Source organism: Delphinapterus leucas, chromosome 17, assembly GCF_059928025.1.
Source record: "Delphinapterus leucas isolate spDelLeu-1000000601 "Yukka" chromosome 17, BTC_Dleu_Yukka2, whole genome shotgun sequence".
Classification (NCBI taxonomy): Eukaryota; Metazoa; Chordata; class Mammalia; order Artiodactyla; family Monodontidae; genus Delphinapterus; species Delphinapterus leucas.
Window position 1 is genome coordinate 56880868 of NC_143145.1, and position 10770 is coordinate 56891637.

Genomic DNA, 10770 nt, shown 5'->3' on the forward strand with positions numbered 1-10770 from the left:
TATATGCCAATAAAATGGACAACCCAAAAGAAATGGACAAATTCTTAGAAAAGTATAACCTTCCAAGATTGAACCAGGAAGAATTAGAAAATATAAACAGACCAATCACAGGAAATGAAATTAAAACTCTAATTAAAAATCTTCCAACAAACAAAAGTCCAGGACCAGATGGCTTCACAGGCCAATTCTATCAAACATTTAGAGAAGAGTTAACACCTCTCCTCAAACTCTTCCAAAAAATTGCAGAGGGAGGAACACTCCCAAACTAATTCTACGAGGCCATCATCACCCTGATACCAAAACCAGACAAAGATATCACAAGAAAAGAAAATTATAGACCAATATCACTGATGAACATGGATGTAAATATCCTCAACAAAATACTAGCAAACAGAATCCAACAGCACATTAAAAGGCTCATACACCATGATCAAGTGGGATTTATCCCACGGATGCAAGGATTCTTCAATATATGCAAAACAGTCAATGTGATACACCATATTAACAAACAGAAGAATAAAAACCATATAATCATCTCAATAGATGCAGAAACAGCTTTTGACAAAATTCAACACCCATTTATGATAAAAACTCTCCAGAAAGTGGGCATAGAGGGAAACTACCTCAACATAAGACAAGCCATATATGACAAACGCACAGGAAACATTATTCTCAATGGTGAAAAACTGAAAGCACTTCCTCTAAGATCAGGAACAAGACAAGGATGTCCACTCTCGCCACTATTATTTAACATAGTATTGGAAGTCCTAGCCACAGCAATCAAAGAAGAAATAAAAGTAATACAAATTGGAAAAGAAGAAGTAAAACTGTCACTGTTTGCCGATGACATGATACTATACATAGAAATTCCTAAAGATGCCACCAGAAAACTACTAGAACTAATCAATGAATTTGGCAAGATTGCAGGATACAAAATTAATGCACAGAAATCTCTTACATTCCTAAACTCTAATAACGAAAGATCAGAAAGAGAAATTAAGGAAACAATCCCATTTACCATCTCAACAAAAAGAATAAAATACCTAGGAATAAACCTACCTAAAGAGACAAAAGACCTGTACCTAGAAAACTATAAAACACTGATGAAAGAAATCAAAGATAACATAAACAGATGGAGAGTCATACCATGCTCCTGGACTGGAAGAATCAATATCATGAAAATGACTATACTACCCAAAGCAATCTACAGGTTCAATGAAATCCCTGTCAAATTACCAATGGCACTTTTCACAGAACTAGAACAACAAATTTTACAATTTGTATAGAAACACAAAAGACCCTGAATAGCCAAAGCAATCATGAAGTAAAACGGAGCTGGAGGAATCAGGCTCCCTGACTTCAGACTATATTACAAAGCTACAGTAATCAAGACAGTATGGTACTGGCACAAAGACAGAAATATAGATCAATGGAACAACACAGAAAGTCCAGAGATAAACCCACGCACATATGGTCACCTTATCTTTGACAAAGGAGGCAAGAATATACAATGGAGAAAAGACAGCCTCTTCAGTAAGTGGAGCTGGGAAAAATGGACAGCTACATGTAAAAGAATGAAATTAGAACACACCCTAACATCATATACAAAAAGAAATTCAGAATGAATTAAAGATCTAAATGTAAGGCCAGACACTATAAAACTCTTAGAAGAAAACATAGGCAGAACACTGTGACATAAATCACAGCAAGATCCTTTTTGACCCACGTCCTACAGTAAGGGAAATAAAAACAAAAATAAACAAACGGTACCTAATGAAACTTAAAACCTTTTGCACAGCAAAGGAAAACATAAACAAGACGAAAAGACAACCCTCAGAATGGGAGCAAGTACTTGCAAATGAAGCAACTGACAACGGATTAATCTCCAAAATATACAAGCAGCTCATGCAGCTCAATATCACAAAAACAAACAACCCAATCCAAAAATGGGCAGAAGGCCTAAACAGACATTTCTCCAAAGAAGACACACTCATGGCCAACAAATGCATGAAAAGATGCTCAACATCACTAATCATTAGAGAAATGCAAATCAAAACTACAATGAGGTATCACCTCACACCAGTTAGAATGGGCATCATCAGAAAATCTACAAACAATAAATGATTGAGAGGGTGTGAAGAAAAGGGAACCCTCTTGCACTGTTGGTGGGAAGGTAAATTGATACAGCCACTATGGAGAACAGTATGGAGGTTCCTTAAAAAACTAAAAATAGAATTACCATATGATCCAGCAATCCCACTACTGGGCATATACCCTGAGAAAACCATAATTCAAAAAGAGTCATGTACCAAAATGTTCATTGCAGCTCTATCTACAATAGCCAGGACAAGGAAGCAACCTAAGTGTGCATCATTGGATGAATGGATAAAGAAGATGTGGCACATATACACAGTGGAATATTACTCAGCCATAAAACGGAACGAAATTGAGTTATCTGTAGTGAGGTGGATGGACCTCGAGTCTGTCATACAGAGTGAAGTAAGTCAGAAAGAGAAAAACAAATACCGTATGCTAACACATATATATGGAATCTAAGAAAAAAATAAAAAGGTCATGAAGAACCTAGGGGTAAGACAGGAATAAAGACACAGACCTACTAGAGAATGGACTTGAGGATATGGGGAGGGGAAAGGGTAAGCTGTGACAAAGTGAGAGAGTGGCATGGACATATATACACTACCAAACGTAAAATAGATAGCTAATGGGAAGCAGCCATATAGCATAGGGAGAACAGCTTGGTGGTTTGTGACCACCTAGAGGGGTGGGATAGGGAGGGTGGGAGGGAGGGAGATGCAAGAGGGAAGAGATATGGGGATATATGTATATGTATAACTGATTCACTTTGTTATAAAGCAGAAACTAACACACCATTGTAAAGCAATTATACTCCAATAAAGATGTTACAAAAATGTAAGAAAATCTACAAACAACAAATGCTGGAGAGGGTGCAAAGAAAAGGGAACCCTCTTGCACTGTTGGTGGGAATGTAAATTGATACAGCTACTATGGAGAACAGTATGGAGGTTCCTTAAGAAACTAAAAATAGAACTACCATATGACCCAGCAATCCCACTACTGGGCCTATACCCTGAGAAAATCATAATTCAAAGAGTCATGTACCACAGTGTTCACTGCAGCACTATTTACAATAGCCAGGACATGGAAGCAACCTAAATGTCCATCAACAGATGAATGCATAAAGAAGATGTGGCACATATATACAATGGAATATTACTCAGCCATAAAACGGAACGAAATTGAGTTATCTGTAGTGAGGTAGATGGACCTAGAATCTGTCATACAGAGTGAAGTAAGTCAGAAAAAGAAAAACAAATAACATGTGCTAACGCATATATATGGAATTTAAAGAAGAGGTATGGATGAACCTAGTGGCAGGGCAGGAATAAAGACGCAGACGTAGAGAACAGACTTGAGGGCCTGGGCGAGAAGGGGAAGCTGGGATGAAGTGAGAGAGTAGCACTGACATATATACACTACCAAACGTAAAATGGATGGTTAGTGGGAAGCTGCTGCATAGTATAGGGAGATCAGCTCCGTGTTTTGTGACAACCTAGAGGGATGGGATAGGGAGGGTAGGAGGGAGGCTCAAGAGGGAGGGGATACGGGGATATATGAATACATATAGCTGATTCACTTTGTTGTACAGCAGAAGCTAACACAACATTGTAAAGCATTTATACTCCAATAAAGATGTGAAGAACAGAAAAAAACAAACAAAAACCCCCACAAATATCATTAAGAAAGCAAAAGTTACCCTAGTACTATTTCTCTGAACACACACAAGGGCATCTGAATGTGACCAATAAAAATTCTAACGTTGAACTGCAGAAAAACAATAAACTAATTTTTAATTATTATGTGCCCCATCACAGGATGACCCACTAATATGAACAATTAAGAAGCAACTATTTTCAAACATGATTTTTTAAAATAATATGTGAGTGAACAGGAAACAATTACCATATACACACACATGAGAAAAAAATTTGAGGCAAGAGTAAGTCCTCCATGTTAAGTATTCAGATAGGCTGAAACTAATAATATAGCATTTACATTATTTATAGCATTTATATGTGCCAGATATTGTTCTGTGTGCTGTGCCTTTATTAACTCATTTAATCTTAATAACCTTATGAGGTAGTTATTATTTTTATCATCCTCACCCTTTTCCAGATGAGGAAAATGGGACATGGTAATCATTAACTTGCCGTGGATCATTGTAAGTACAAAGATTTCCTAAGTTAGGATATTGGAAAGGGCTCATCACACTCCACAGAGCATACTCATACTCAATAGGGATTTTATTTAAAGGTAATCAGTACAATGCAGAAAGAGAAAAAGAGCCCAGGCAAGCACTGAGGGGTCTGGCTAACATCCAATGAACAAGCTCCCAGTGTCCTTAGTCACACAAGGATCTGATCACATTGTTTCAGGACTGAACTACCCATACTTTGTAAGGAATCTAGGCTTCAGGAGAGTTCAGAGCTGAGGTTCCCAGTGGGGGTCTTATACCCCTGGAGCCACAGATTAAAGGCAGGCCGACTAACCAGTTAGGCCACTTGAAAACCTTCAGTGAAACCCGATTCTGGTGGTCACCAGCAGAGTTCAGCACTTTAAATACCACCTCAAAAATCCTACTGCCCTTTTCTTGACCAAGAGTCAAAACCCAGACATCTAGTGGCCTCCAGAGATAAAGACTGAGCTTTTTCCTATTTCTTCTCCTACTACTGCTAAGACAACTCTCTTCTCTGGACCCTTGAGAGCCCATGTTCATTTATCATTTGACTAGTCAACAAGTAGCTGTTGACTAACTGGCTAACTGATGATGCAGTGATATATGAAAGTTCTTCCCCCACCCCCACCTGGATCTCACTTCAATAATCAGTCACCAAAGGCGTAATGCAAAATAAGCTGGTTAAAAGGAAGGTACCCTAAAAGGTCTGCAGAGAAGGAAGTAGAAAGTAGGGAGGCACTCAGCAGACATTCTACACTTTATAAACATTAAATGGTTAAAGAAGCAAAACAATGTCTCTGTACAGAAGTGATTTTTTTCCCCTGTGGGCCCAAGTGTTTACTCAACAAGCAATTTCCTCTGATTACAAGTGTTATTTGCTCAAAATGGATTACAAAAATTACCTCTTATATTACTTTCATCTGTGACCCTCAACATTCAGCACAACCTATGAGCTGTTCTGTAGTCTTAAAAAATGCCCAGCTCCACTTTGCATTGTTAGACTGTATCAATTTGCTTTGCTAACTAAAACTTAAGGACTTAAAATAGGAATCATGATTCTGTAGGTTGCCAATTTGGGCTAGGTTCAGCTGATGGTTCTTGTGGTCTTAGCTGGGGTAGTTGACGCTCTGTAGTCAGCTGCTGGACTGGCTCAGGGGTGCTGCTCTCGGAAGTCTCAGATGGGACAGCTTGTCTCTAATCCATGTGGTCTCCCATCCTCCAAAAGGCAAGCCTAGGCCTGGAGGCTGCACAGGGTTCCAAGAGGGAGAAAGCAGAAGTGAGAAAGCTCTTGAGATCTAGGCCCAGAATTAGCACATAATTACTTCTGCCAGGTTCTACTAGCCAAATCACAAGACCAGCCTAGATACAAGGGTTGGGGAAATAAAATCCACCTCTTGAGAGGAGAACTGCAAAGTCACATTGCAAAAGGGGTAGATACAGACAGAGGAAGGATTTTGGCCATTTTTACAATCTGTCACCCAGGTAGATTGCCAGAAAAAATACAGGATACCCAGTTAATGAATAATTTTTTAGTATAGGTATGTCCCATGCTATATTCAGGACATGTCTATACTAAAAAGTTATTCTTTGTTTACCTGAAATTCAAATTTAACTTGATGTCCTGTATTTTTGTTTGCTAAATCTGGTAACCCTACACACATACCGTGTCAAAAATAAATAAAACCTTTCTTTATCTAAAGGAGAAAGAGAACTTTGAACTTGAAATTATTTTTAAAATGTACAACTATACCAAATGCTGTGTTAAAATGAGCCAAAAGCTCTAAGTATACCCACAGGAAAGGAGTAACTTGGCCCCTCTCCACAGTCTAGGAACCATCTTGGCTTAACTGGTATTAACTACCCCTAAAATAAAATATAACAGACTATGTTTCATTTCAGTTATGCATTAGATGAAAAAAATGCCACATTGAACACTAACAAGAGAAGAGTCTGTACTTTCTGTAATTTGGACCTCTTCTATACTTACAATAATTCTTTTACCTACCTAGGAGGAATTTTTAAAAATCTTCAGAAGATATTAATCATTATGCTACCCTGGAGTTTATTATATCTAATCATACCAAAGATACCTGAAAGTCATATTTTAAGTACCTTACACATACACTGTAGTAAAATTTGATGCTTTCCTCTATGAGTTTTTATGACTGGCTCATTTTCTCTCACTGTAACTTTTGTAACTAGAAGTGACAGTGCAAAGGACAAATAAATGTGCATCATTAAGCAATACAACCTGATATTTCTAGACAATAACTCCCTCAGATGAGGAAAGAGAAGCATACCTGAAAGGTCACAGCCCTTCTTACTGTCCCTTTGCTCCTCTGGTCATCTCTGCGCACTACATGCAATGATTGTGCTACAAATTTACAAGGACTTTCTGTGCTGGGACTCCTATGTAATACGGAATTCAGCACACAGTGTGTGCTAATAGTTGTTAAACAGGCTCGTGATGTAGTTTCTTGCACCTAGCTCTAAATAAATCAGGCTCTGTTGTTTATTCCAAAAACCTCAGACTTGAAGAGAAATTTAGAGATTCCTACTCCATGCTGCCATTATACAAAACACAAAACAAAATATTGTGTCCAGGATCACATCAGCAGATGATTGTGTGTGATGGCAGAGCCCAAGAGCAAAGATACCACACTGTTTTTCAAACATGAAGATGATGGACAAGCTCAATCAAAGTAGCATCCACCTGAAGAAGGACTTTTTCCATTAAACAAGTACATTTCCTGAGATTTTATGGAGCAAAACGATGGTCAAGTCTGCCATGTTAGGACCATATTTATATTCCAAATTTGACAGGAAACATTAAGATTTAGCTTGTCCTTCAGAAATGGACTAACCACACATTTCACTAAAATAGGGATGTGAAAGATTAATACAGTTGTAATTTTGATATGCCATTTGTAAAAGTGAGTAAAGAGATTCAGTTATGAAATAAAAGGATTATTACAAGTACATATTCATTTCCCTGTACCAATAATGTTCCCAGCTCACCCTACTTTCTGACTTCAAGCCATGGACAATGTCTATTTCTTTGCCTGGAGCCTCTTCTTTACAATATAAAACTCTATGTAACCATCAAATCCCAGATGAAGTGCCAAACCGCCCATGAAGCTCTCCCAGCTCTCCCCATTGTTCTAGAATCAAAAGATGTGCTGAAAATTATAAGATGCTGATGAAAGAAATTGAAGATGACATAAATAGATGTTTCTGGACTGGAAGAATCAATATTGTCAAAATGACTATACTACCCAAGGCAATCTACAGGTTCAATGCAATCCTTATCAAATTACCAATGGCATTTTTCACAGAACTAGAACAACAAATTTTACAATTTGTATGGAAACACGAAAGACCCCAAATAGCCAAAGCAACCCTGAGAAAGAAAAACAGAGCTGGAGGATTCAGGCTCCCTGACTTCACATTATACTACAAAGCTACAGTAATCAAAACAGTATGGTACTGGCACAAAAACAGAAATATAGATCAATAGAACAGTATAGAAAGCCCAGAGATAAACCCATGCACCTATGGTCAATTAATCTACAACAAAAGAGGCAAGAATATACAATGGAAAAAAGACAGTCTCTTCAATAAGTGGTGCTGGGAAAAATGGACAGCTACATGTAAAAGAATGAAATTAGAACACTCCCTGACACCATACACAAAAATAAACTCAAAATGGATTAAAGACCTAAATGTAAGACTGGATACTGTAAAACCCTTAGAGGAAAACATAGGCAGAACACTGTTTGACATAAATCACAGCAAGATCTTTTTGGATCCACCTCCTAGAGTAATGAAAATTAAAACAAAAATAAACAAATGGGACCTAATTAAACTTAAAAGCTTTTGCACAGCAAAGGAAACCATAAACAAGATGAAAAGACAACCCTCAGAATGGGAGAAAATATTTGCAAACGAATTGATGGACAAAGGATTAATCTCCAAAATATACAAACAGCACATGCAGCTCAATATCAAAAAAACAAACAACCCAATCAAAAAATGGGTGGAAGACCTAAATAGACATTTCTCCAAAGAAGACATACAGAGGGCCAAGAGGCATATGAAAAGATGCTCAACATTACAAATTATTAGAGAAATGCAAATCAAAGCTACAAAGAGGTACCACCTCACACTGGTCAGAATGGCCATCATCAAAAAGCCTACAAACAATAAATGCTGGAGAGGGTGTGGAGAAAAGGGAACCCTCCTATACTGTTGCTGCAAACGTAAATTGGTGCAGCCACTGTGGAGAACAGTATGGAGGTTCCTTAAGAAACTCAAAATAGAGCTACCATATGATCCAGCAATCCCACTCCTGGGCATATATCCAGAGAAAACCACAATTTGAAAAGATACATGCACCCCAATATTCATTGCAGCACTGTTTACAATATCCAGGACGTGGAAGCAACCTAAATGTCCATTGACAGAGGAATGGATAAAGAAAGTATGGTGCATATATACAATGGAATATTACTCAGCCGTAAAAAAGAATGAAATGCCATTTGCAGCAACATGGTTGCAACTAGAGATTATCATATGAAGTGAAGTCAGACAGAGAAAGACATATATCACTTACATGTGAAATCTAAAAAAATTATACAAATGAACTTATTTACAAAACAGAAACAGACTCACAGACTTTGAAAACAAATTTATGGTTACCAAAGGAGAAAGGTGTGGGGAAGGGATAAATTAGGAGTTTGGGATTAACATATTAAAACTACTATATATAAAATAGATAATCAACAAGGACCTACTGTATAGCACAGGGAACTCTACATATTCTATAATAACCTAGATGGGAAAAGAATCTGTAAAAGAATGGATGTATGTATATGTATAAGTGAATCACTTTTCTGTATACCTGAAATTAACACAATATTGTAAATCAGCTATACTCCAATATAAAGTAAAAATAAAATTAAAAAACAAACCTAAACAGGGAAGAGGGAAAGAATGTCCTGAGGAAAGAGGTACAATTTTAAATAGGGTGATCAGCAAAGGACTCACTGGCTGATACTGGAATGAAGACTTATAAGAGGTGAGGGAGCAAGGCTCACAAGTGATCAGGAAATGTTCTTTTGGAAGGGGAACAGCAAGCAAGTGCAAAAGCCCTTAGCTAGGAGGATGCCAGGCACACTCAAATGAGAGCAAGAAAGCCCAGGTGGTTGCAGCAGAATGGCCAAGGCAAAGACTAGCAAGAAAGAAGTCTAGAAAAGAAGTGGGGTGGGGGGGAGGTCACACCATGAAGGCCATTGAACACTTAGGTTAGTGGATTGAAGGTACTGATGGAGAATGATCTGTTGGAGTTTAGTACTAGAGGGAGTAAATTGGAAAGTGGATTGTTACTGGAAAATGGAATACTTGAAATTGAGATTAGGGAGGGATTTGCAATCAATAATGATAAGGTCTAGTATATGTCCTTAGGAGTGAGGGCTGAGGTAAGGGGGAGAATAAGATTATTAGGAGGAGGGATAGAGCATGGCCTAGTCTAAGGATATGATATTCAGAGCCGGTTGTTTTAAAGAGTAGGGAAAGTTTATCTGAAAGAAGAAAGGAGGACACAGGGGGACACTTAACCTGCTTCCAAGCCCAGTGGTGGATCCGGAAGAGAAAATAACCACTTAGAGAGGGTTGCAGAGGAAGTAAGGTTCTTCAAGAGTCAGGTTTTAATTAGAATAGAAACATGAAGGGATTGTTCAGAAAAAGCACTGATATAAAGATTTTGCTAATGAATGACTCAGTTCCTAAGGGCAGAGTGAAAGTGTTTGGGGAGTTTGGGAGAAGTAGGGTGTGGTCAGAATATGGGTTGCACAGAGGAGCCATATGGAGATTAGAGGGAGGGAGATCATGACCGAGCTTCTTGTGAGGAGAGGCAGGCTCCATCCTGGTGGTCCTAGTACTGTGGTGGGGGGCAACGAATGCTGGAGGGCGGGGAGGGAGGAGCATCTTGCCAGAAGCAGTGTTCAGGGTCCCTTCTGTACTCTCGACCACAGATGACTGAAGGCATAAGGTATAGTCTCACTCTAAGCGCAAAAGGCTGCCTCACCTTGCTCATTCCTTCTTGGTTTTAGCATCGTATACTGCCTCCTTTTTCATATTAGATCATAAGCTCTTTAAGGTTAGTAAGAAATTTTACTCACTTTGGATTCACCTGTTGATTACCAGTACTAAGCTATTCAATAAATATTTGTTCAAAAACAAGTAAATACTTTTTACTGGATGGAAGGCATGGCTGAAAAGACTAATAATTTCATATTTAGTCTTCTCTCTGAGAACTCTCTAGAGCTCCCCAACCCCTGACATTCTTGAGTCCAGTCCTAGAAGACCAAGTGCTGTTATAAAACCTGGCACACTGTGAGTTTATGAAAAAACCAAAGATATTAGGGCTCTCCGTTCCCTATCGTAAGAAGTCACAATTCTCCTTGTAATATTTGCCTCACTGATCATTTCCTTTT